Source organism: Panthera onca, chromosome X, assembly GCF_046562875.1.
Source record: "Panthera onca isolate mPanOnc1 chromosome X, mPanOnc1 haplotype 2, whole genome shotgun sequence".
Taxonomy (NCBI): domain Eukaryota; kingdom Metazoa; phylum Chordata; class Mammalia; order Carnivora; family Felidae; genus Panthera; species Panthera onca.
In genome coordinates this window covers 88,754,202-88,779,150 of record NC_138357.1, presented here as the reverse complement: position 1 = coordinate 88,779,150, position 24,949 = coordinate 88,754,202, and the positions used below count along the sequence as shown (strand labels likewise).

Here is a 24,949-nt window from a genome sequence, read left to right as displayed (position 1 = left end):
CTCTGTTGTTTTTCAGCTTCATTGATTTCTGCTTTATCCAGATTATTTCCTTGTTCTGACTGCTTTGGATTTATTTTGCTCTTTTTTTAGTTCCCTAAGGTGGAAGTGTAGATTGTTTATTTGAGACCGTTTTTTTTTTTCCCTACAAGAGCATTTAATGTTATAAATTTCCCTCTAAGCACTGCTTCAGCTGTAGCCCTCAAATTGGTTTATGTTGTATTTTCATTTTTCTTTAATTCTGAGTATTTTCTAATTTCTCTTGAAAGTTTCTCTTTGAAGGGCACCTGGGTGGTTCAGTCACTTAAGCATCTGACTCTTGATTTCAGCTCAGGTCATGATCACAGAGTCATGGGATCAAGCCCCACCTTGGGCTCCATGCTAAGCATGGAGCCTGTTTAGGGTTTGTTCATTTTCTTTCTCTCTCTCTCTCTCTCTCTCTTTCTTTTTCTTCCCCTCCCCTCCCTCGCTCCCCTCTGCCCCTCTCCCCCACTCATGTGTGCTTTTTCTCCCCCTCTCTAAGATAAAAAAAAATTGTTTTAAAGTTTCTCTTTGATTCATGGATTATTTAGATGTATGCTATCTAACATCCAAGTGTTTGGAACTTTTCCTCTTATCTGTGTGTTGTTGATGTCTATTTTAATTTCTTTATGGCCAGGGAACATATTCTTTATAATTTCAATTCTTTTATATTAGAGGTTTGTTTTATGACCCAGGATATGGTCTGTCTTGTTGAAAGAATATATATTCTGCTGTTGTCAGGTAGAGTGTTCTATATCATGTCAACTAATTCCACTTAGTTGATAATGATGTTCAGTTCTTACATATTCTTGCTGATTTTGTGTCTACTACTTCTGTGTATTAATTAGAGAAGAGTATTGAAGCTTCCAAGTATAACTGGATTTTTCTACTTCTCATTTTTGGTTTGACAGTTTTTGTTTCACATATTTTAAAAGCACCATTGTTAGGTGTGTACAAATTTAGGATTGTTAAGTCTTTTTGGTGAGTTAATAACCTTTTAGCATTATGTCATGTCCCTCTATATCCCACTTTATCTGTTACTATTTCCTTTTTTTCCCCACTTCCCTGCCTTTTTTTGGGTTACTGGAACATTTTTTAGCACCCCATTTTAATTTATTGACTGTGATTTTTGAGTTCATCTCTGCATATTTTTGTGGTTACACTAGGAATTATAATGCATATCTTTGCACAGTCTATATCAATACTTTATCACTTCAAGAGGAATGCAGAAACCTTACATTTACCCAACATCCTTTGTGTTATAGTTGTTTTATATTCCATTTACGCCTATTGAAGATCCCTTCACACGTTATCATTTTTGCTGTCAGCTATGAAACATATTTTCAAGAACCAAGAGAATAGTCTATTATATTTACCCAATTATTTTCTATTTATGTTGCTGTTCCTTTGTCCCTAATGTTCTAAATTTCTGTCTGCTATAATTTTTCAACTGTCTGAAGAACTTCCTATTGCAATTCTTTTAGAGCAGGTTGCTGGCTATCAATTCTCATTTCTGAAGGTATTTTTGCTGGATATAGAATTATGTGTTGATAGTTCCTTTTTCCCCACACCTCAAACATTTTGTTTCCTTCTGACCTTCATGGTTTCTGATGAAAAATCCACTGTAATGTCAAATTTTTGTACTCCAATAAAATGATATGGGAAACAGGCAAAAGAAAAAAAATTAAATTTCCTTACAACTGATAGCCCATTGACAAGTCCTTGAGACAGGCAGAGTGACATTCCTCTAGGAACACAGCTGCTTGAGTGACCCTTTGCTAAGGGCAGAAGGCAATCTTAGCTTAACATTATCCTGATCTCCAGGATCCTGTAAGTCTAAGTTTCCAAGTCCTTTGGAAACTTCCTTTATCTCTAACCTCCCAAATATATGTTAGTAGTCATTCTCCAAGCATATGGCCCGCTGATAAATATCTGAAGGGTCCCATGACTGAAGGTTTAGTAAACTTGCAAAGTAAATGACCTTTTCCTAACAATAGCTAGTCCCCTCAGGGTCCCGTAAACCTTCTTTCCAAAATACCTTGGAGGCTTGTGCTGTCTCTAACCCCCTCCCAACTCAAAAGTATATAATCAGTCACTCCTCACAACCCCAGTGCATCTTTCTGCTCACAGGTCCTATCCCCTTGCTTTAACAAAACCAGCCCCAAAGACTTCTCATGAATTCTTTCTTGGCCATCAGCTCCAAACCCCAACATTTCCACATCATTTGGCACCCAGTGTGGGGTGGACTCTGGACTCTGAGCCTCGGTGCAGACATGGTGAATACTTTTTCTTCTCTTCCTTTATTTTCAATCCAGGGGCTTTTCAAGGAGTATGGTCTTATTGGAACACTTCATGCCAATTGCTCAGGTTGCAATCCTCTAGCCTGTGGCTACTCTGTGGGGAGGAGAAAGCGTGCCTTTTGGCTGGAAGTTAGTACCATGGCCAGAATGGTAATAAGACCCAGAAATTTGATGCCCTCTCTTTATTCCTGTCCTTAAAGTTGTCTGGGCATGGGGCAGTCACCTAAGTCATCAGGACAGCTGCCAATCTTAAGTCTCCTGTGTGAGGTTTCTTCCTCGTTGGTCTAATGTGATCCCCCTTCACATCTCTGGTCTAGCCACTTCTGGTTGTAGGACCTCTACTCATTACCGGTGGAAACTAGGACCCAGTTGAATTAAAACCCAACTGGGAACCGTTTTCTAGAGAAGTTAGCCGTAAAGACTACATGTGTTGAAATGTTGCTTAGACTATGATGGATTTCTCTATCTTTACTGTTTTCTGTCAGTGTCCTCTACTAACTCCTTAAATTACAACATTGGGTAATTTCCCCCTTGTAAAACTTTTCTAGTATTGTCCATGGGTTACAAACGGTGGGTTCTTAATGGCAAGGCAAGGGCCAGCCTTCATGGCACAGCTTTCAAGGCAAGGCACGGCACAGTATCTCGGTCCATACGTCAGCACCCATTTTACAGCCTAGAATGTGATGGGGGAATGGGATGTTAGCATCCCTCCTACAGAGTCTTTTAATGATAGGGCGATGATCATAGCGATTTCTTTTGAGGGATGCCTCAGGTCGCTTTGACACCAGGAACCTGTGTCATACCCTGTGTATAGTCACTCCTATAATGTAAGGTTTTTGTCTGGTTGCTTTAAAGATTTTTTCCTTTGTGTTTTTGTTCCGCACTTTGATTTAGATATGTCTGGATATGCATTTCTGTGGGTTTCTCCTGTTTGGGGTTTTTCACTACTCGGGCTATTCAGAGTATCATAAGTAGGCTCTAGATTCCAGAATAGACTGGAATAATAATGATAAAACATTTTGAAATATCTTTGCTTCATAGGGACTGCACATAATAGAAATATAAATATTTGCTATATATCCCAGATAGAAATTAACATTAGTTTAGTAAATTATAGTTATAACTCCTGCTCCCTTTCAGCAATGTGGAAGATTGTTGCAAATGGACCAGGATGGGGGGAATTGAGCTCCAGAAAGAATGAGTGATTTTTGTAGCTTTACATACCTAATAAACTGCGGGTCTTTAAGTCAGTTTTCCAGTTCTCTTTCCACTATAATATCTTGCTATACACTTACAGAGTTTGCCCCTACTCCCCAAGCTGAAACTTTAGCAGAAGTTTATGGTGAGATGTTGGTTTGAAATGTCTGCTTTTTTTTTTTTTTAATCAGGGAGTGTGTGAAATTTTAAATTCCTTCTGGGAGGCATCAGGTCTTGGTTTGAGCAGGGATTGGTACATTACAGCCTGCCAGCCAAATCTGGCCTACTACCTATTTTCATACAGCCCACAGACTACAAATGGATTTTTTTTTTCTGTTTTTAAATGGTTGGAAAAAATCAAAAGACGAATATTTCATGATATGTAAAATTTATATGAAGTTCAAATTTCAGTGTCCATAAGTGAAGTTTAACAGTTCGTTTCAGTGCCCATAAATGAAGTTTTAAGTTTATCAGAACACAGCCATGTCTATTTGTTTACGTATTGTCTAGTGTCTTTTGTGCTGCGGTGGCAGGATTGAATAATTACGACACAGACCGAATGACCTGCAAAGCAAAAAATATTTACTCTCTGTCCCTTTACAGAAAAAGTTTGCTATCTCCCGGTTTAGAATAATGTCTAAGTCAGTTGAGTTAGAATGTCAGTGATCTGAGCTGTGAAAAGGGTAGCCAGAATTCAAACTTTGCTCTTTGGATAAGTGTCTTAGGTATAAGTAGAAGTTAAGAGTTACTAAATGAGCATTGCACTTGTCTTTTTAACAGATATTAAGTATTTTTAGTTCTAGAGCAATATTTCACATTGTCTGTACTTTTAAAGTTAGCTCTTCAGGAAATCCTGCCATTTGTGACAACACAGATGACCTGGAGGATATTATGCTAAGTGAAATAAGCCAGACAGAAAAAGACAAATACTGCATGGTGTCACTTATATATGTGATTTTTTTTTAAGTTAAACTAGAAACAGTAGAATAGTGGTTGCCAAGAACTGAGGAATGGAGGAAATGGGCAGAATTTGGTAAAAGGGTATAAATTTCCAGTTGTAAGATAAATAAACTCTGGGGATCTAATGTACAGCATGGTGACTGTAGTTAACAATACTGCATTACATATTTGAAAGCTGCTAAGAGAGTGGAACTGAAATGTTTTCACCACAAAAAGAAAAAAAAGTATGTGAGGTAATGGATGTGTTAATTTGGTTGGAGCCCTTTCACAATATATATCAAATCATCACATTGCATACTTTAAATATTGCCATTTTATTTGTCAGTTATACTTCTGTAAAGCTGAGGGAAAAAATAAAGGTCAATCAATCAAATTAGGAGAAATTGGAAAAAAATAAAGGGCAATCAGTCAATCAACTAATCAAATCAGGAGAAATTGATTGGAAGAAAAGCCAGAACTGTTTCTATCTAGTTACTTGAAGATTTAAAAAAATTTTTTTAACATTTATTTATTTTTGAGAGAGAGAGAGACAGAGTACAAGTGGGAGAGGGGCAGAGAGAGAGGGAGACACAGAATCCAAAGCAGGCTTCAGGCTCTGAGCTGTCAGCACAGAGCCGACGTGGCACTCGAACCCACAAACCATGAGATCATGACCTGAGCCAAAGTCAGCACTTAACAGACAGAGCAACCCAGGCTCCTATTTGAAGAAGATTTTCATTTGGAGTCACTTGACACCCAATTGTGAGGGGCTTAGGGAAGTTTTCTTGTGTAGAAGAGATAAAGGCTGTTATTTAAATTTTGTTTTCCTGCTTCTGAGTTGAGCTTTTTACAAGTCTAATTACCTAGTTGACTTTCTGTAGACTTCTTTTGTGAGGCTGTTTTTCTGTGACTAGTGAGAGGAAATGTCTGGTGACTTTTTAAAATATTCATTCATTCATTCATTCATTCATTCATTCATTCATTCAGAGTGAGCCAAGAGCAAGCAAACGAGGGAGGGGCAGAGAGAGGAGGAGAGAGAAAATCCCTAGCAGGCTCCGCACTGTCAACACAGAGCCCGGCATAGGGCTTGATCTTCTGAACTGTGAGACCATTATCTGAGCAGAGATCAAAGTTGAACACTTAACTGACTGAACCACCCAGGTGCCCCATGTCTAGTCACTTTTAAATGTAGAGGGGGGGGGGGTGCCTGGGTGGCTCAGTCGGTTAAGCGTCCAACTTCAGCTCAGGTCATGATCTCGCGGTTGGTGAGTTCGAGCCCTGAGTCAGACTCTGTGCTGATGCCTCAGAGCCTGGAGCCTGCTTCGGATTCTGTGTCTCCCTCTCTCTCTCTGCCCCTCCCCTGCTCATGCTCTGTCTCTCTCTCTCTCTCTCTAAAAACTAAATAAATGTTAAAAAAAAATTTAATGTAGAGGAAATCCCAGCTCTGACCAGGAGCAGAGCCTGCCCTTGCCCCTCACCCCTACCCTATACATTTTTTAATGTTTATTTATTTTTGAGGGAGAGACAGAGCGCAAGCAGGGGAGGGGCAGAGAGAGGCAGACACAGAATCCGAAGCAGGCTCCAGGCTCCGAGCTGTCAGCACAGAGCCCGACATGTTGCTTGACTCACGAACCGAACCGTGAGATCATGACCTGAGCTGAATTTGGATGCTTACCCGACTGAGCCACCCAGGCGCCCTTCACCCCTACCCTATAGTTGGCCTTTCCTCTCACCTGCGTATCTGCCTTGCCAGCTGGCATCAGAAGTCTATTGAGATGTCCATGGCCTATTTCTTCCACCCTCTTCCCTCCATCTCAAGGACCAGATGAGCCACATTTGTACTGTGCATGCACTTAAAGATGTCTTTAGGCCCAAGTTAACTTTTGTTGCCCTTTGAAATTTAAGCTTCTTGAGTTGCCTATCGCAGAGTTCCTAGAAACAACTAATTTTAAATGTACTATTCACGTTGATTTTTAGGGTAAAAACATTATTCTCTTGATTTGGAAATTTACCTTTTAGGTGACAGGAAAATAAACATCTCTTTGTGCTGTACATGTATATGTATTCTGTATGTATGTGTGTGTGTGTTCTATAACTATATTCACTCTTGGATCTATTACCACCATGAAATATAGCTGTCCTAAATACTATGGGCCATACCATCCTGGAGGTGAAACCAGAGTCTGGATAATAGTCACTCCATAGACTTTTGCTAGCTCTCTTACAGTTTTTCAGCTTCCAGGGCAGTCTTCAGATACAGCTAGCTTATCCTGGAGGTATCTGCTATGTTTTCCTGACTGGGTATTCTAGAGCTCCAAGTGTCATCTGCCTCCTTCTCGCACATTTGGTGACCTCTGGGTCAGGATCCTTGCTGGGCTGCTAGTGCTTTCAGTCCCTTGAGGCTGTTCTCATGTGTTTGCACAGCCCCCAGTGTTGCTAATACAACAATGCCTGATTCTGCCCATGTGGGTGACCCACTCATCCAGTACTCACTGGATGAGTTAAGGGCACTGATGTCTGTGCTGAGGCTCTTGACTCTCTTGTCCTCCTGCTCTAGCTAGAGCTTCCGTGCCTGTAGGGGTTGCAGGTCAGCTTGTTTAGGTTTCTTTGGAAAGCCCGTCTCTGACTGGGATTCTTAATCAAGTCCTTGAAAGCTGAGCTTTTAGATAAACCTGAGTTACATGCTTCACAGCCATTTTCTGAATTGTTACTCCCTCATACTTTGGGGGACCACGAGGTCAGGTTGGTGAGCTATTGTCTTCTCCCGGGACTACCTTCTTTACTAGGAGTGTCCTTGTCCCCTCAAGAACCTAGTTCCTGGTAAGATAGGCTGCTCCTAGGCATGTCCTGACAGGCGAGAATCCCACTGGTACGTTAATCAGCTGCTCAAGTGGGGCCCCTCTGTGGGTTTATGTGTCTGTGTTGATAATATATGTCCTCTGGTGCATACATTTCTATTCCTCTGTCTCCTTGAGATGTTTAAAGCTGGTCAGCTGCTGTAGGAAGCCCAGAGCTTAATTTCTACCTTTCCCTAAACTATGCCAGCTCCTATATTCATCTGAGATATTGGCATTAGTTTGGTTGTCTTCCTGCCCACGTATTCTGCCAGGTACTACCTCTGCCCACTTCAGGCCTAAGTGGTTGACCTACCTATCCAGTGTTAGTACTTCATAGAAGTTAACTTTTGTTCTTCTCAAATCTTCATCTACTTTTGTATCCTATTCCAAGGATTGTTATCCTCCTTTTTCTAGTTTCTGGAGGTAGGAGCTTAGATTACTGATTTGAGGCTTTCATCTCTTCTTTTTTTTAAATCAGTAACTTTAATGTGTATCTATTTTTGAGAGAGAGAGAGAGACAGACAGACAGACAGAGAATCCCAAGCAGGCTCCACGCCATCAGCACAGAGCTGGACGTGGGGCTTGAACTCACAAAGTGTGAGATCATCACCTGAACTGAAATCAAGAATTGGACCGACTGAGCTGCCCAGACGCCCCAAGACTTTCTTCTTTTCTAACGTAAGCATTTAGTGCCATATATTTGCCTCTCAGTACTGCTTTACCTGTGCCTCACAAATTTGGGTATGTTGTGGTATTTTCATTTTCATTCAGTTCAGTGTATTTTTTTTTTTTTAATTTTTTTTTCAACGTTTTTTATTTATTTTTGGGACAGAGAGAGACAGAGCATGAACAGGGGAGGGGCAGAGAGAGAGGGAGACACAGAATCGGAAACAGGCTCCAGGCTCCGAGCCATCAGCCCAGAGCCTGACGCGGGGCTCGAACTCACGGACCGCGAGATCGTGACCTGGCTGAAGTCGGACGCTCAACCGACTGCGCCACCCAGGCGCCCCAGTTCAGTGTATTTTTAAAATTTCCCTTGAGACTTCCCCTGTGACCCATGGCTTATTTAGAAGTACATAATTTAGTTTCCAAATGTGTGGAGATTTTCCTGTTATCTTTCTGCTATTGATTTCTGTGTTTATTCCATTGTGGTCAGAGGACACACTCCATATGATACCAATCCTATTGAATGTGTTTAAGTTTGTTTCGTGGCCCAAGCTATAGTCTTTTTATATGTTATGTGGGTACTTGAAAAGGCTGTAGTCTACTGTTGCTGGATGCAGTGTTCTACAAGTGTCAGTTAAATCCTGTTGGTTGGTTGATTGTGTTGAGTGCTGTCTCCTTGCTGATTTTGTCTATTGGCTCTATTGTTGAGAAAACAGTGTTGAAGTCTCCAACTATAACTGTGGATTTGTACGTCTTACCTTTCAGTTCAACCAGTTTTGCTTCACATATTTTACAGCTGATGTTTTGTTTTGTTTTGTTTGTTTTTTGGTTCATACATATTTAGGATTGCTATATCTTGGTAGATTGGCCTTTCTATCATTATTTAATATTCTCCATCTGTGGAATTTTCTTTTTATTGATATTAATATACCCACTCCTGCTTTCTTTTGAGTAATGTTTTGCATCTTATTTTTTCCTCCATTTTTTTTTTACTTCCAGCCTACTTAATTCCTTATATTTTAAGTAAGTTGTGGTAGATAGCATATAAATGGATCGTATTCTTTAACACACTCTGCTAATCTCCACCTTTTGATTGGTTTATTTAGACCATTCACATTTGCTGGTCCTTCAGAGATCAATAAAATGTCTGTCCCTAGAATACATTTTCTGGAATCATGTTTGACTTCTTCATGAGTGACTCTTTAAGTACTTTATACAATGGAAAGCTTCCTAGATGAAGAGAGAGATGACCTGGGGCCTACCCTTCCTTTGCTGTACAGCATCTGTGACCTTGGGCAAATGACACCACCCAGTTCCATTAAAAAATGCTCACTGAGCTGTTGGGCATCACATACTGGGCTAGGTACTAGGCATACAAAGAGAGGACATGACACACTCCTTGCCTTCCAGGAATTTAGAGTCCAGTGGGAGACATGTGCAAGTAATCAGGTAATTATAGGGGGTAAATATTATGGTAGAGGTTAGAAGGGGCATTTACACAGCTTGGGAGTAGGAGAGGAAGTTAAGTGAGGCTTCTGATAAGAGGTGAAGTCTGTGCTGAATTTTAAATGACCAGGAGAGATCAACCAGGTAAAAGGGATCAAAGGAAGAAAATTTTGAACACTTCTGAAATTTTGTTTCCCTGTGTTTAAGGTGAGATTGGCAGTCCAGTCAAGACAAAATCTAACCCTCATTCCACACACACACATTTAATATTGTGTAATCTAGATGTCCTCAGGCCTTGGTATCCTATCGGCTTGTTTATATCCAAATTGCATGGTTCTTGGTTTCGTTGGCCTCTGCTGGACTTTCAGCCTCCAGCAGAGTGTTCATGGTTAGGTCCGCAAGTCATCATGGGGTATTTCACATGTCTCCGTAAATCACTATCAATTATAGTCACCTTTCTCCTGTCTAAATAATTTATACAGTAGATGCTTAGGGTAGGCAGTAGTGAAGGGGACAGAATCAATCATAGGCTTCAAAAGACTATCAAATTTACACTTGATTTTTGTTATATTTCTAATTCCTGTAGTCACTCTAATGGTGTCTTTTGCATGTCAGTAAGTTTTATATTTGTTTCTTTCTTCCGACCATGTTCGTATTTATTAGTAAGGATTAAATCATTTTATTTAAAAAGTTCTTAACCATCTTAATCATTCTTACTCCTTTTTTGAGAACTCCTTTTCCGCCATCAATAGTGTTTCTAATAATTGGATAGATATGTGTATGCACAGAATACGAGAGCTGCTGTGTAACCTCATGGTATTCACCAGTAGCCATGCCTTTTTAGACGAGTGTCTGGTTTGGAAAAACATGAAGAATGATAAAAAGAGTTGGGATGCAAGACTTTAGAGTAGCAGGTAAAAGATTATGATCACTAACTCTGCAAAAGAGAAGATTAAGAGGGTGCCCTTTCAGTACTTAAAACATTTTAAACAAAATTTGGTAGTGGCTAGTTATGAGTACTAAAAATAATATAAGGACTGTATTGCTATGATGGGCTTAGGAAAAGATGGAAGCATTTCTAGCAATTGTTGAAATGGATCCCAAAGGGATATGGTAGAATTTTCTAGCTGGGCCTGAAAGAAAAATTCCAAAGTCTCTTTTTTGGGCATTCAGGTAAATGTAGAGGACTTGAGGGGCACTGGGCAGGATTGAGGAAGGGGCATTCTTACGTCACCCAACCTTCCCACGGAAGTAGCATGACATAGCAGGGAGGTATGGCTGTGGCAATCAGTCCACGGGTTCAAATCTCAGCTCCCTGATCTCTTACTGAGGCTCTTTTTTTTTTTTTAATAAATGGATAATATGTGAATAGGTATGACTAAATGAATTAAATTATGTGAAGCATCTACCACAGAAAAGGGTGCCCCCCATAAGTATAGCTCCCCATGCCTCTCTTTACAATCTATTCATAGTTTGGCTCTCCAAACTCACTGCTCACCAGTCTTTCATACCAGTCTGTAGTATAATATACAGAATTGCTTACAGGATTTTTTTTGTCTGTTTGTTCATTTTACTTTGTTTTCAGCATGTTGTGCCTTTCCATGCCATGAAAGGCATGTGTGATATGCCTTTCACCTTGGAGAATTTATCTTAGTCCAGGGCTGGCTTTCCACTTGGGGTACTCCAAAACCCAATCTTGCTCATATGGAGGATGAACCCCTACTTAAAGATGGACTTGAGGTCACGTAGCTCTTGAAATCTGATCTGTGTAAGCCAAGGTAGCAATTTATTGATATATAGTGAAAATTTCACTGATTGCATTTTTGTGTGATGTAGCTACCTCACACCAGATTGAAAGATCTAGTTGTATATATCACTCTCAAACTCCATGGTGAAGGACATCATCTTAATAGCTTCAAGTTGACCATGGTGGGAATGTCTACATCACAGAAATCAGTAAGCTACAAATCACAGCACACCCCACCCCAAGCCTAATGTTAAACATTTATCACCACACCACTGATACTATCTCTGTCTCTTTGGGAGAGTTGTGTGGGAGGCCAAGTCATCTTGTTAAGGGTAGACTTGGTCCAGGGACCTTAGCGATGTGATTCTCATGTTTGATGTCATCAGCATGAGAGCTCCTTTTGGTCTTTTTCTGAAACTGGTATTCCTGTCCCTCAGCCAAGAGGGATGGGTACTTGGACATGACCTCCATCTGCCTCTGGGCCGTGCTTGGATGGGAAATTCCGACTGTGGGACTCTCCTTTTTTTGATCCTTCAGACCGATCTCCCTTTTATTCTCACAGTCCATCCTAAGTGGAGTATCAAATAAAATTGTTTGTTTTTACTAAATTGTAATCATATTCCAAACCTGCTTCCCTGAAATAAAGTCAAATTCACTTCTTCTTTGCATCCATTCCACTCCTAGATTAGTTTGTTTAGAGGTTTGAGTGTTGATGAGCTTTTTGGTCCCCTGTACAGGCAGTAACAGGGTTTGCCCTCATATGTGTCCAGTCACTTCCAAGTGTGTTTTCAACTAGTCTTTTTCTCAGAGCAAACACCTGCATTTTGCTCATCTCTAAAATCCCAAGAAGTACCATGCTGTTTGGTTGGTCCATGTCCTGATAAGGTGTCACTTCCAACATGGAGCCTCCACGCCCTCTCTTAGTAACTATCCTTCGATGCCCCTAGGAAATTTGGAGCCTTCCCTTCTTATAAGACTTATCGCTCTAGGTTGTGGTCATTTGTTTTCCTGTCCTCTTTATCCATCCACCAGAGCCCTGAGCTCCTCAAAATTACAGACCTTGCAGTTTACCTGTTCCTGTATCTGCGGTACCAAGTGTGATGTAGTATCTTGTACATAAATTTGTAGCATGTATAAATTAACAAATAACATTCTGTGAAATTAAAGGTAATGTGAAAGTTAAATCAGCCTGTGGGTGTTTTTAAGATTAACATCCCTAAGTCCAAATCTTACACTGTGGGTTAAGAATCAATTCCTGGACAGCCTTTTTGCCCCCTTTACACTATTTTGCAGCTCTGATGATTGCTAAAGTATGTGAAAGTGCCTTTGGAAAGATTTCTATACAGGAAGGGTCACATAAAGGAATGCCACTCTGTGTCTATAACTTTGTCTATAAATCAGTGCTGTGATTTGTAGCTTACTGATTTCTGTGATGTAGACATTCCCACCATGGTCAACTTGAAGCTATTAAGATGATGTCATTCACCATGGAGTTGAGAGAGTTATGTGGGCAAATGAACCAATCCTTCTATTTAAAGGATAGTTTCTCCTCTGTGGATAGACCAGGTCTAGCTTCTTTAATGCTAACTTCTAAAACCCTGCCTGTGTGAAGAAAGGATGCCTGTGTTCTCCCTGCAGTTATTTTGTGGGCTCTCTTTTCTCACTGTGGTTTTGCCTTTACATGATCCCATCACTGGCAACAAAGATTTAGGTTAAGTACCCAGTATTATTGATAGTTCAGCAGACAAGAATGCAGAGAGTAAGAGAAGTGCACACGCTAAAGAAGGATAAAGGGGGTAGTGGTCGTGGTAGTGGACAAAGAGCGAAGACATTGAGTGTGCGTGCATATGACATAAGGGACAGAATCCAAAATGTATGTGGAAGTACAACGTACCTGAAGAAAAAGTGAACAAGTCATAAGTGTACAACTCCGTTGATAATTTCAACATGAATATACCCATTTAACCAGTGCCTCGGTCAAGAAAACATTGCGGGCTGTCTGGGTGGCTCGTTTGGTTGAGCGTCTGACTTCGGCTCAGGTCATGATCTCCTGCTTTGTGAGTTCGAGCCCTGGGTCGGGCTCTGTGCTGGCAGTCAGCTCAGAGCCTGGAACCTGTTTCAGATTCTGTGTCTCCTCTTTGCCCCTCCCCCACTCGCTCTCGCTTGCTCTCTCTCTCTCTCTCTCAAAAATAAACATACATTTAAAAAAATGAGGATATCTATTAAAAAAAAAAAAGAAAAATATTGCCAGCACAGCAGAGGTCCCCTTCCTACTTCCTGGCAATGACTACCCCTTCCTTCTACCCCAGAGGTTACTGGTTTACCACCATACTTAATTCTGTTGCTGTAGATGAATCCTATTTTTACCCTTTGCGTAGGTGAAGGATATGTGTGTATATATATCTTGTGATCAGTAAACTACAAGGTTTTTTCCAATTTGGGGCTACTACATACAGTGCTCATCTGAATGTCCTTGCACATCTTTCGAGGGACAAATGTGTACATTTCTGTTAGACACATAACTAAGAGCTGGGTCATAAGGTATGCATATGTTGAGCCTCAGTAGATATTGCCAAACAGGTTTCCAAAGCATTTAAACTAATTTACAGTCTCACCAGCAGTATACAAGAGGTACCGTTTGGCCACATTTGCCAACACTTGCGTTGTAGAGGTTTTGAATGTTAGCCATTCTAATGGATACTAGTGGTATTTCATTATGGCTTACTTATTTCTTTTTTATTGAAGTATAATTTACATGCGGTAAAACGCAAGGATTTTAAAGAGTACAGTTTGAGTTGTGACAAATGTATATACCCACGTAACCCACACTCCAGTGAAGATAGAGATGATTTCTGTCACCCCAGAAAATACCATCATGTTTCTTTTCAGACAGTATTCTACAACCAGAGGCAACCACTATTCAGGTTTCTGTCACCCTAGACTAGTTTTGCCTGTTATTGCCCCTCATGTACATAAAGTTATACAGTATGTATTCTTGTGTCTGGATCATTTTTGGCTTCTTTTGTTCAACATAATGGTTTTGAGATTCAGCCATGATGTCGTATTTATCAGTGGCCCATCCTATGTTATTGCTGAGTATTTCATTGTATGAATGTACCAGAATTTGTTCATCTGTTCTTCTGCTGATGGACATTTTGGGGTTTTTTGGAAGTCTAATTGTTATTTTATTTTATTTTATTATTTTTTTTAATGTTTATTTATTTTTGAGACAGAGAGAGACAGAGCATGAACGGGGGAGGGTCAGAGAGAGAGGGAGACACAGAATCTGAAACGGGCTCCAGGCTCTGAGCCGTCAGCACAGAGCCCGACGTGGGGCTCGAACTCACGGACCGCGAGATCATGACCTGAGCCGAAGTCGGAGGCTTAACCAACTGAGCCACCCAGGCGCCCCCTAATTGTTATTTTAATTTGTATTTCCCTGATAACTAATAGTGTTGAACATCTTTTCATAGTTTATTTCTGGTTGAATATCTACTTGTAAAGAACCTGTTTGAGACTTCTGCCATTTTTCTGTTGAGTTGTCTGTCTTCTGATTAATTTATTAAAGTTATTTATATAGCCTGGAAATGAGTCCATTCTAGTCTGAGAGAATCTTTTCACTCTCTTAAGAGTATCCTTTCCACACAAAAACCTATTCAGGAATGTTCATAGCAGCTTTATTTGTAATAACCCCAAACTGGAAACAACCCCCATAGCTTTCGGTGGGTGAATGGTTAGACATACTGTGGTACATACATATAGTGGAATAAAAAGAATGAACTACTGATACGTGGAACAACTTGGATGGATCCCAGGAGCATTGTGCTGAATGAAAAAAAAAAGCCAATCTCAAAAGTTTATATACTGTATGATTTCATTTATATAACGTTCTTGGGGCACCAGGGTGGCTTAGTTGGTTAAGCGTCTGACTCTTGATTTCTGCCCAGGTCATGTCATGATCTCACAGTTCCTGAGTTTGAGCTGCCCCACCCTGCCCAGTGCTGTGCTGTCAGCAGGGAGCCTGCTTGGGATTCTTTCTCCCTCCCTCTCTGCCCCTCCCCCGTTTCCCCACCTGATACACGTGCAGGAGCTCTCCCTCTCTCTAAAAATAAATAAAATAAAATAAACTTAAAAAATTCTTAAAATGACCATTTTATTAAGGTATAATTTACATACAACAAAATTCACATGTTTAAATATACAATTCAGTGCTTTTTAGTAAATTTACCAAGTTCTGTAACCATCTTCATAATCCAGTTTTAGAGTATTTCCATCACTCCAGGAGAATTCTTTGTGCCCATTTGCCATCTCTCCAACCCCTCCCTGCAGGCCTAGGCAACCACTAATCTACTTTCTTTCTCTCTAGATTTGCCTTTTGTGGATACTTCATGTAAATAAAATCATATACTATATGGTCTTCTGTGTCTGGCTTTCATGTAGCATAATGTTTTTGAGGTTCATCCATGGTTGTGCCATGTATCAATAATTCATTCCTTTTTTTTGTTGAATAATATTACATTATACGTATATACCACATTATGATTATTCGCTGTGGATGGACATTTGGGGTATTTCTAGTTTTGGGTTCTCATGAGTAATGCTGGTGTGAACAATCATGTACATGCCCTTGTGTTAGACGTATTTTCTTTTATTTGGGGTATATTCCTAGGAGTAGAATTGCTGGGTTGTATACTAAATTTCTGCTTAACATTGACCAACTGTTTTCCAAGGTGGTTGAACCATTTTATAGTCCCACCAGCAATTCCTGGAGAATATTCCATGTATACCTGAAAAACATATACGTATGTTGTTCATCTTGGTAGGAGTATTTTGTAAATGCCAGCTCAATTTTTCGGTAGTGTTGTGTAAGTTTTCTACATTCTTGCCGATTTTCTTTCTAGTTGTTCCATTATCAAGAGTGGGTGTTAAACTCTCTGTTAGTGTTGAATTATCTATTTCGTCAGTTCTTTGTCTTTAGTTTTCAGCAGTTTGATTATGATGTGTCTACATGTGGATTTCTTTGTGTTATGTTTAGCGTTCTGTCAGTTTCTTGGCAATTCTCAGCTATTTTTTCTTCAAATATTTTTCCAGCATCACACTCATTTTCTTCTCTGTATTGGATTCCAATTACACAAATGTTAGATCCTTTATTGTTATCCTGCAGGTCCCTGAGGTTTCCTCACCCCACCACCATCTTTTTTCTATTATTTAGATTGGCTAATTTCATTACCTATCTCAAGTTCACTGCCTCCTCCATTCTCCTATTGTGTCCTCCCAGTGAATTTTTTATTTTGGTTTTTTTTAATTTTTCATTTCTAAAGTTTCAATTTGATTATCCTTTATATCTTCTCTTTGCTTTGCCAGTACTTTGTATTTTAACTTGCTTTCACGAGTGTTCAAGTTTGGTGATTGCTTATTTGAGCATTTTTTATAATAGCTGCTTTAACATACTTGTTAGATAATTTCAGCATTTGTTACATCTCATTGTTAGCATCTATTGATTGTCTTTTCCCATGTGAGTTGGCATTTTTTGTGGTCCTTTGTATAGCAAGTAATTGGGGGTTTTATCCTGGACATTTTGAAGATTATGTTATTAGATTCTGGATCTTGTTTCATTCCAATGGAGAATGTTGCTGTATTTGTTTCAGCAGTCAGTTGACCTGGTTAGGTTCAGGGTGCAAATTCCAACTCCCTTTCTGTAGACTGTAGTTCCAGTGTTAGAATTCAGGTCCTTTGCAGTGCTATTCATATCTGTACCGTGTGTGACACCCACTGGTCAATCTGGGACCTGAGTGTTCCTCTGTTAGCTAAGTTCTCAAAGTCTTTGACATGATAATTAGGATCAAGTCCACATATGTGTGGGTGGGGGTGATCCAAATTGTTCATAAGCATGTGCTCGCTTCGGCAGCACATATACCAAATTGTTCATAAGCAGCTTTATGGGTTTGCTTTCCTGAGCTCTTCTCTCTTTGTTATTTTCATGGTACTTTCTGGTTTCCTAGAGCTTTCCTTTTTGGTCCTCCAGTCAGAAACCACCTACTTTCATGATGCCCAGCCTCTGGAACACAAGGGGCAGGCAGACAGAGAAAGAGAGAAAGTGAGAAAAAAAACAATGGGATTTGGTTTTGCCCTTTTGGAGCTATAACTCTACTGAATGGAATGTAAGTTTCCTTTCCCTTGAGAGTTTTAAGTCCTAGGCCTTCCTTTGCCAGTTAATTTCATTGCTGCAGCCTCTACCATGAGATTTTCTGGGTATGGAGAAGAGAGGAAAAGGAGAAAAAAAAAAAAACCAGGGGATTTCCCCCTAGTTTCTCTGAGTTATAGTAGTTCCTGTTTCAAAAAAAAAAAAACAAAAAAAACAAAAAAAACCACCTTGCATCAGAACATGTGCTCTAACCACAGTGTTCACTCACTTTTAAGTTTTGTTGTGTTGGGTTCAGGCCAGAGAGTACTGGAGGTTAAAAAAGTGGTAAAACCATCACTAGTTCAGTTGTACTTTGCATTCTGGTATTCTTCCCTGATCTACCTGCTGATATATACTTTAATGAGTTCTCTAATAGCTGCCACATTCTCTACAAATTTTATAGTTGCATTCAGTGGACAGAAAATTGAGTATGTTTATTCCATCTTACCTGGAGCCACAAGTCTTAACTGCTATTGTAAGTGATGTTTTGGATTGGTTCCCTTCTTCCCCAAAGTGTTTATATCTCTGAAATAATAGTTTTAGACATGTGGCTTTTGGTATAATTAAGTAGACAAGTTTCTAAGGGTAAGCAGAGGAGCTGCGTTATTGGGCAGAATACATAAGGCCTGAAAACCAAAGCCACTTTTCTGAAGGCATATGTGGTAATCTCACCCGGAAGCACAGTTCTTTGTCCTCATATAGCATATCATTGACCTCGTTGTTTTCCTTGGCCCTGCCTCTCTGTCACATTCTCTTACTTCTGTCCTGCTGTTTTCCAGTAACCTTTGCCCCCAGGATTTCATTCATCAAGCCCTTTCTCCTCCTTCCTCCCCTGTTTGTCTCTGGTTTCCGCCAGCCACACTCCTTCCTAGCATTATAGTCTTGCATTTTATCACCAGACACTGTCTTCCAAGGATAAATACACTTCCCTGTGGCATCTTAGGATGTAAGTGCTTGCACTTGACGGATGGAGAAGCTAGGCTAGGGAGGTGGTGGGTGAGTAATCAGCTTTTGCTGATAGATTAGGGCCAGACCTGAGTCTCTGCAAGGCATTGTGGTGGTCTAGCCAGCTGCTTTTCCAACATATTACAGATTTTTCTTTCATGCCATATTTCTGGGGGTTGTGGGGCGGGCCACATGAAGCTCCAGCACAGCCAGGAATATGGGTCTAGAAAGAAGGTAGTATTCAAACCACACTAACTCATTAATTTGGGAATATATAAGAACCTTTTGAGCTGTGGTTTGGTTTGGTTTGGTTTGGTTTGTTAATCTTGAAATTTAATAGGAAGAAACTACTAAATAACAATACTTTTATGAAAGTATTTCCTATTGTTAGTTACGTGGTACAGAATCGCTGCAGGTAGGAAATCCTAAGTGGGCAAAAATACATGGACAGAAAGCACATGGTTTTTTTGTTGCAGCATGCTTTCAATATTTTTATGGTGGAAACACATTCCTTAAAAACCACAGTGGGCTTCCCTGGTGTCTTATTCAGAGCCATCAGATTCCAGGCATGTAAAGGCTACTCAGTTTATAATCTTCTGGGCATATATTCACCATGTACAGATAAAAACTTGTTGGTACAAAAGATAACGTTACCTTTTGGAAAGAAAATCCTCAGGTACATTATGTTGTCTCATTTACTACCACTGAAATTTCTTACCTTCTTGGACTGGGAGCAAGGCAGCCACAGGGAGCTGCCTGAGTTCTGACCCCACTGTTTTTATGCCAGACTGACCCTCCCCGCACAAGGACAGGTCAATGATACTCGTTTTCCACTGCTAAGACTTTTGTTTTTTCTTTGGCAGTAGCCAAAGCAGCTAGTTAAAAAGAAAACACTCGTTATTCTTACTCTTTGATTTTACCAAGTAATATTTATTTCAGTGGAATGTTTCTGTGGAGATCTCTTTAGCTGTGGGAGCAATTTGACTTTGGTACTGGGAGAACAACTGATAAGTCACAGAAGCAGTGATTAAATAGGCAACAGTTCAACAAATAATACTGATTTAATTATGTGCATAAGGTTGACCAGGCATGAGAGTTAAAGGTAGCTTTATTCAAGGCCAGAATAATTTTTGTAACCCCTTGCCTATATTAATTTTCAGGCCCAATTAAATGAATTAATCCTTATTGATTGTGAAATATTCCTGGGTAACACCATTAAATGCTCTACTGAATTCAGATTGTTGCATTATTTTTTAAAGCTTGTCTTGGGAAAATTTTGCTGCATTTTCCAGAGCCTGTGAGCTCTAAACTGGGAGGTTCTGGTCCCGGGTTGATGGAATCTGAGAAGTGGAAGGACCATGGAGATCACCAAATCCAGATACCTTCCCAATGCTGGAATCCTCTCCACAATATTCTGTCAGTCAGGCTGACTCTTGATCACTTACCCCTCCCCAACAAAGAGTATGTATTTTTCCTCCATACATTTTTGAAGCTACTCAGTCCTCTTTCCATGATAAGTCGTTCTTTATTCCCAAGCCAAGATCTGCCTCCTAGGAACTCTCACCATTGTACCCAGCTCTCCCCTTCGTAGCCGCACAGAGCAGATCTCCTTTGTCCAAAATCATTAAAGCCATCTATTTTCCTACTTGCCATCCCCCTGTTTCCCACCTGTGGTCTTCTCAGGCCAAAATATTCCTGGTTCTTTTCAACAGCTTCTTATTTCAAGGATTCTAATGCAATGGAAAGATTCAAACAATAATATAATGAACACTCAACTCTCCACCAACCACAATTATCAACAATTAAGATTTTATCGTATTTTTTTCTTAAATAGAGACATTAAAACATTACAGAAATAATTATTTCCCTTTGATCATCTCTTCCAGTGTCATCCTCCTCCTTCCTCAGTGTCATGCATATATAGGTATGTATAAACAACATATAGATTTGTTTTAGATCTGTTTTAATTTACATAAATGGTGATATTATGAATGTGTGTTCACACAGCAAAATGTCTTAAACCTTTTCATTTATTTTGTATTACTCTTTCCATGTTATTTGTATATATTTGTATAATCTTTCCATACTATATATTATATTAGTCATTCTATGTAACATAGTATTTTTGTCTGTCTGCCTTCTGGGCATAAGGTGGGATTGTAATTCCTGCCCCATTTGAAGTTCGGTGTGGCCATGTGACTTGCTAATTTGCTAACTTGGTTTGTGACTTGCTAACTTGGTCAATGAAACGTCAACAAAAGTAATGGGTATACTTCCAAATGCAAATTTTAAGAGATTTCATGCCCTTGGCAAATAGAGATGGGGCCTTTTTCAGCCCGGGTCTGAGAATAACTACATTTAGCTTTTCTGCAGGCTCACTTTAAACATGTAGCATGAGGAATAAATAGACTTGGGTTTTGTTAAGCCCCTCATATTTTAGATTCCTTTTGTTACTTTGGCAAACTTAGCCCATCCTGGTTGATAACTAGACCTATATCATTGTTTTTAGCTGCTGCAAAGTATCCCAGAGTGTGAATTGACCTTATTCTGTCTGGCCACTCTCCTATTGACAGAAGCCTAAATACTTCCTGAATTTTTCTTTTATCAATAATTTTATATTGGTGATGTAAGTTTGTGAGCATTTCTCCAGTATATGTACCTAGAAATGGGATTGCTGGGTCACAAGGTATAGATATTTTCAGTTTTATAGGATTCTGTCTTTGCTATCCAAAATGGCTGTACCAATTTACATCCTCACCCTTTCAACTGTCATTTGTGTGACATGATTCCCAAACCTTTTTCTAATCTTGGTTCTCTTCTCTGGATTCACTTTTGTTAGTTGTTGTTTCTCTGTAATACACAGAAACTTGGTTGTTACTTGTTAGCCAACTGAGGTAGATGGTATATTTCCAAATTTAGCCCAAATTGTATAACTGCATCACCCTGTGTGGTATTTGCTGGCATCCTACATTTAGGAAATAGGGCTTTTAGGGACGCCTGGGTGGCTCAGTCAGTTGAGCGTCAGACTTGTGATTTCAGCTCAGGTCACGATCCCAGGGTCGTGGGATTGAGCTCCACATCAGGCTCCATGCTGAGCGTGGAGCCTGCTTAAGATTCTCTTTCTCTCAGGGTGCCTGGGTGGCTCAGTTGGTTAAGCGTCCAACTCTTGAATTTGGCTCGGGATCATATCTCACTGTTCATGGATCAAGCCCCGCATCAGGCTCTGCGCTCACAGCTTGGGATTCTCTCTCTCCCTCTCTGTCTCTGCCCCTCTTGCATGCTTGCATGCACGCACTCTCTCAAAAATAAATAAACTTTAAAAAAGATTCTCTCTCTCCCCCCCTCGCTGTGCTCCCCACTCTCCCTCTCTTAAAAAAAAGAGGAAATAAGGTTTTTAAAATTACATTGGCTTTACATACGTTCTAGTTAAATTTCATCCTGTTTTTTTTTTAATCATATTAGCTTTTGAATCCTCCCCTTTAATCAGTGTTACCCCTCGTAGATCAGTAACCATAGGTTCATGTACATTACTGATCAGAGTTTTGATCAGCACAGGGCCAAAGGCATAGGTAGCTCTGTGTCCCACCACAAGACACCTTTCAGGTCTGTCTGCAGCCTACATTCTTCATCTTACCAACTGGAAAATCCTGATGGCCTTTGTGAGCTACCTCCATATACACTGTACTTATAAATATTTATCTCAATAAATCAGTCAAGTGACTGGAACAGAAAGGAGTCTAGAGTAAGTTGAGTGTGTTGTGATTTTGAAGAACCTGAGCTAGCTGGTAGTGACTTTTTCTTTTTCAAATGCTTATCCAACTAATGCTTTATTAATTTGGTCTAGAATTCAGTTTGGAGTGAGATTCACACTTTATTTATAATGATTATACTCCATGCCTCTGAAAATAAGGGAGATTTTTGTCTCTATCCAGTCTGTTGGGAGGTCTGGTTTCTGTAAGCTTTCTTAGATGAGAGGAAGTGATTCTGCTGTCATAGCTGGAAATCATTTTTTAGCCCAGAGGAGAGGAACAAGGCGGTTTTTAGGACTATGACTACCCAGGATGCCTGTGCTCTACTCCCCAGTCAGGGTGTCTTTTCCCACCCTGCACCACCAGAACCAAACCTGTTCATGGTTTTGGGTGGTTTTTGTTTGTTTTAGTTTTTTAATGTTTTATTTATTTTTGAGAGAGAGTGTGCAAGTGGGAGCAGGTTGGAGAGAGAGGGGGAACAGGGAACAGAAGACCCAAAGCGGGCTCTGTGCTGACAGCAGCAAGCCCCATGCAGGGCTTGAACTCACAAACTGAGGTCATGACCTAAGCCAAAGGCACATGCTCAACCAGCTGAGCCACCCAGGCACCCCAAACTTGTTGGTAGTTTAAGGAACTGTGAAGATTCCCTAGGCTAGTAGCTCAAGTGAGCCTTGCTGATGGTCTTTCTGTTGTTCTTTGGGATCAACTGCATGTCTGATTTCAGTTATTATTTTTGTGTTAGGATTCTTAGTGACGTGTCAGAAACCCAACTCAGAGTTAACCCAAGAAACAAAAAGTTCACTGGCAAAAGAATAGCCTTTAGGAATGGCTATATCCTCACGCTCATCATAGCCCTGAATCTCCTTCTCTCACCTTTGCTTTCCTCTGAGTTAGTTTCACTCTCAGGCGGGCTGTCTGCAGCATATACAATGCCTCTTTCCCAGTGCTTCTGTCAAAACCCTTGGATCGCTTGTTGGTACAGCCTTGGTCATGTGCCTTAGACCCAGAAGGTGTGTATTTGTTAAAGAGGGAGGGATAGAGGTGCCCTCACCCAGACCACATGGACTGAGAGTGAGCCCTCATTCATTCCTCTTTCATACGTTTACTGAGTGCCCACTATGTGATAGGTATCATGTTAGGCTCAGAGGTTATCAATTGAACAACACAGGCACAGTCTCTGCCTTCTTGAAGTGTATAAGTGTAAAAAATGGACTTTGATGTGCTCACAGTGATAGAGGAAAAGTTACTGGTGCAGGAAAGTAAATGACAGAGTTTCTGATGTACTCTGGGGCAGGTGAGCGAAGGCTGCCCTGAGGAGGTGGTGTTTGGATTGAAACCTAACGTGAGGAGTAGATGTGTGAAGTAGGTAGGGCAATGACGAACAATATGGCCGGGTAGGGGGGTGAATAGTATGTACAGAACCTTGGAAATAGAAGCATATTCCAGGCACTGAAATGAGGCCAGGATAGTTAGATCACAGAGAGTGAAGGGGTAGAGAGGCACAGGTGGGGCTGGCGAAGTAGGTTGCAGGGCAAGGCCACATGGCTTGCGAGAGGTTTGGAAGCCATACAGTTTAAGCAGGGAATCAAAGTGATTAATAGCCTTGGTCCATGTGGGCAACTCATTTCCTAAGATACAGTTTAGTTAATTAACTAGCCAAGATCACCCTCCTGGTTGGGTTTTAAATATAGACACACCACAGTATTTGTCATGTGTCCAGACCTGGCTCAGTCATTGCCTCTCCCAGAAAGCAGTCCTCATTGCCCCCTTTTTGCCACTGGGAGAGGGTAGGGATTTCTCCATTCCTGTTCCCATAGTATCTTGATCAGAGAACTCTCATGATTTCCCCCCCCCCCGGTCAAGGTCTGGACAGGATTTGTTGGTACCTGCCCAGGCTAATGATTGGCATCTGTGCAACAAAGTACCCTAGCAGATCTGGCTTTGAAAGGCCTGCTTACAAGGTTGTCCCTTGGTGGGCATCTGGGAACTTGATTTTCAGGAGGGTTCCCATCATTCCCAGAACTCCTTGTGGCCCCAAATTGTGCCTGCACTGTTTATACAAACAATGTGATTTCTGCTGAACACCTGCTTTCCTTCTTGGAGTCTGGAATGTGTGTATTTGCCAGTCAGAGGGTGCATATGTGACCAGCCTCCATTCGAAACCCTGGGCACACTGGGTGGCTCAGTCAGTTAAGCATCTGATTTTGGCTTAGGTCATGATCTCACGGTTCGTGGGTTCAAGCCCTGCATCAGGCTCTGTGCTGACAGCTCAGAGCCTGGAGCCTACTTCAGATTCTGTGTCTCCCTCTCTCAAAAATAAATAAACATGAAAAAAAAATTAAAAACCCTGGGCACTGAGGCCCTACTGAGCTTCCTTAGTGGACAGCATTTCACATGTGTTGTCACAACTCGTTGCTAGGGAGATTAAGTGCATCCTTGTGTAACTCCACCGGGAGAGGACTCTTAAAAGCTTGTGCCTGATCTCCCTTGTATTTCATCCAGTGTGCATTTGCCCTTTGCTGATTTTGCTTTGTGTCCTTTCACTGTAGTAAATTATAGCCGAGAGTGTGATTATATCCTGGGTTCTGTGAGTCCTCCTAGCAAATAACAGAAGTTGGAGGTGGTCTTGGGGACCCTGATTTAGCACCCTTGCAAAACTGTTGTTAAATATTTGTTCAGCACTTACTTAAAGGAAAGAATGAGCCTGATGAGGAACCGGGGCAGGGAAAGGGGCTCTCTGGTGGCATCACGGACTCTCCTCTCCTTTTGAGCAGTCAGCTTTGGCCCTAAACTTGTACTCCCCACTCCACTAAATTATAGCCCTACGAGGGCCTACAAGGAAATCTGTGAGCACTGGGGAACAATGGAAGGGTTTTACACTAAGGAGTATCATGATCAGATTTGCATTTTGGAAAGAACAA

General features: G+C 40.6%; 1 protein-coding gene across 6 annotated transcripts in view; it reads left to right on the top strand.

Moving 5' to 3' along the window:
• Positions 1–24,949, top strand: part of JADE3 (jade family PHD finger 3) — a 134,228-nt gene that overhangs the window by 24,577 nt on the left and 84,702 nt on the right. Inside the window, exon 1 of one of the 6 annotated variants that reach the window (XM_081793183.1) lies at positions 20,134–20,203. The exons of the other annotated variants lie outside the window; for them this stretch is intronic. The gene's annotated coding sequence lies outside the window, so the exon portion shown is untranslated. Of the gene's footprint in view, positions 1–20,133; positions 20,204–24,949 lie in introns of those variants that run through there. 6 annotated transcript variants of the gene reach the window in all.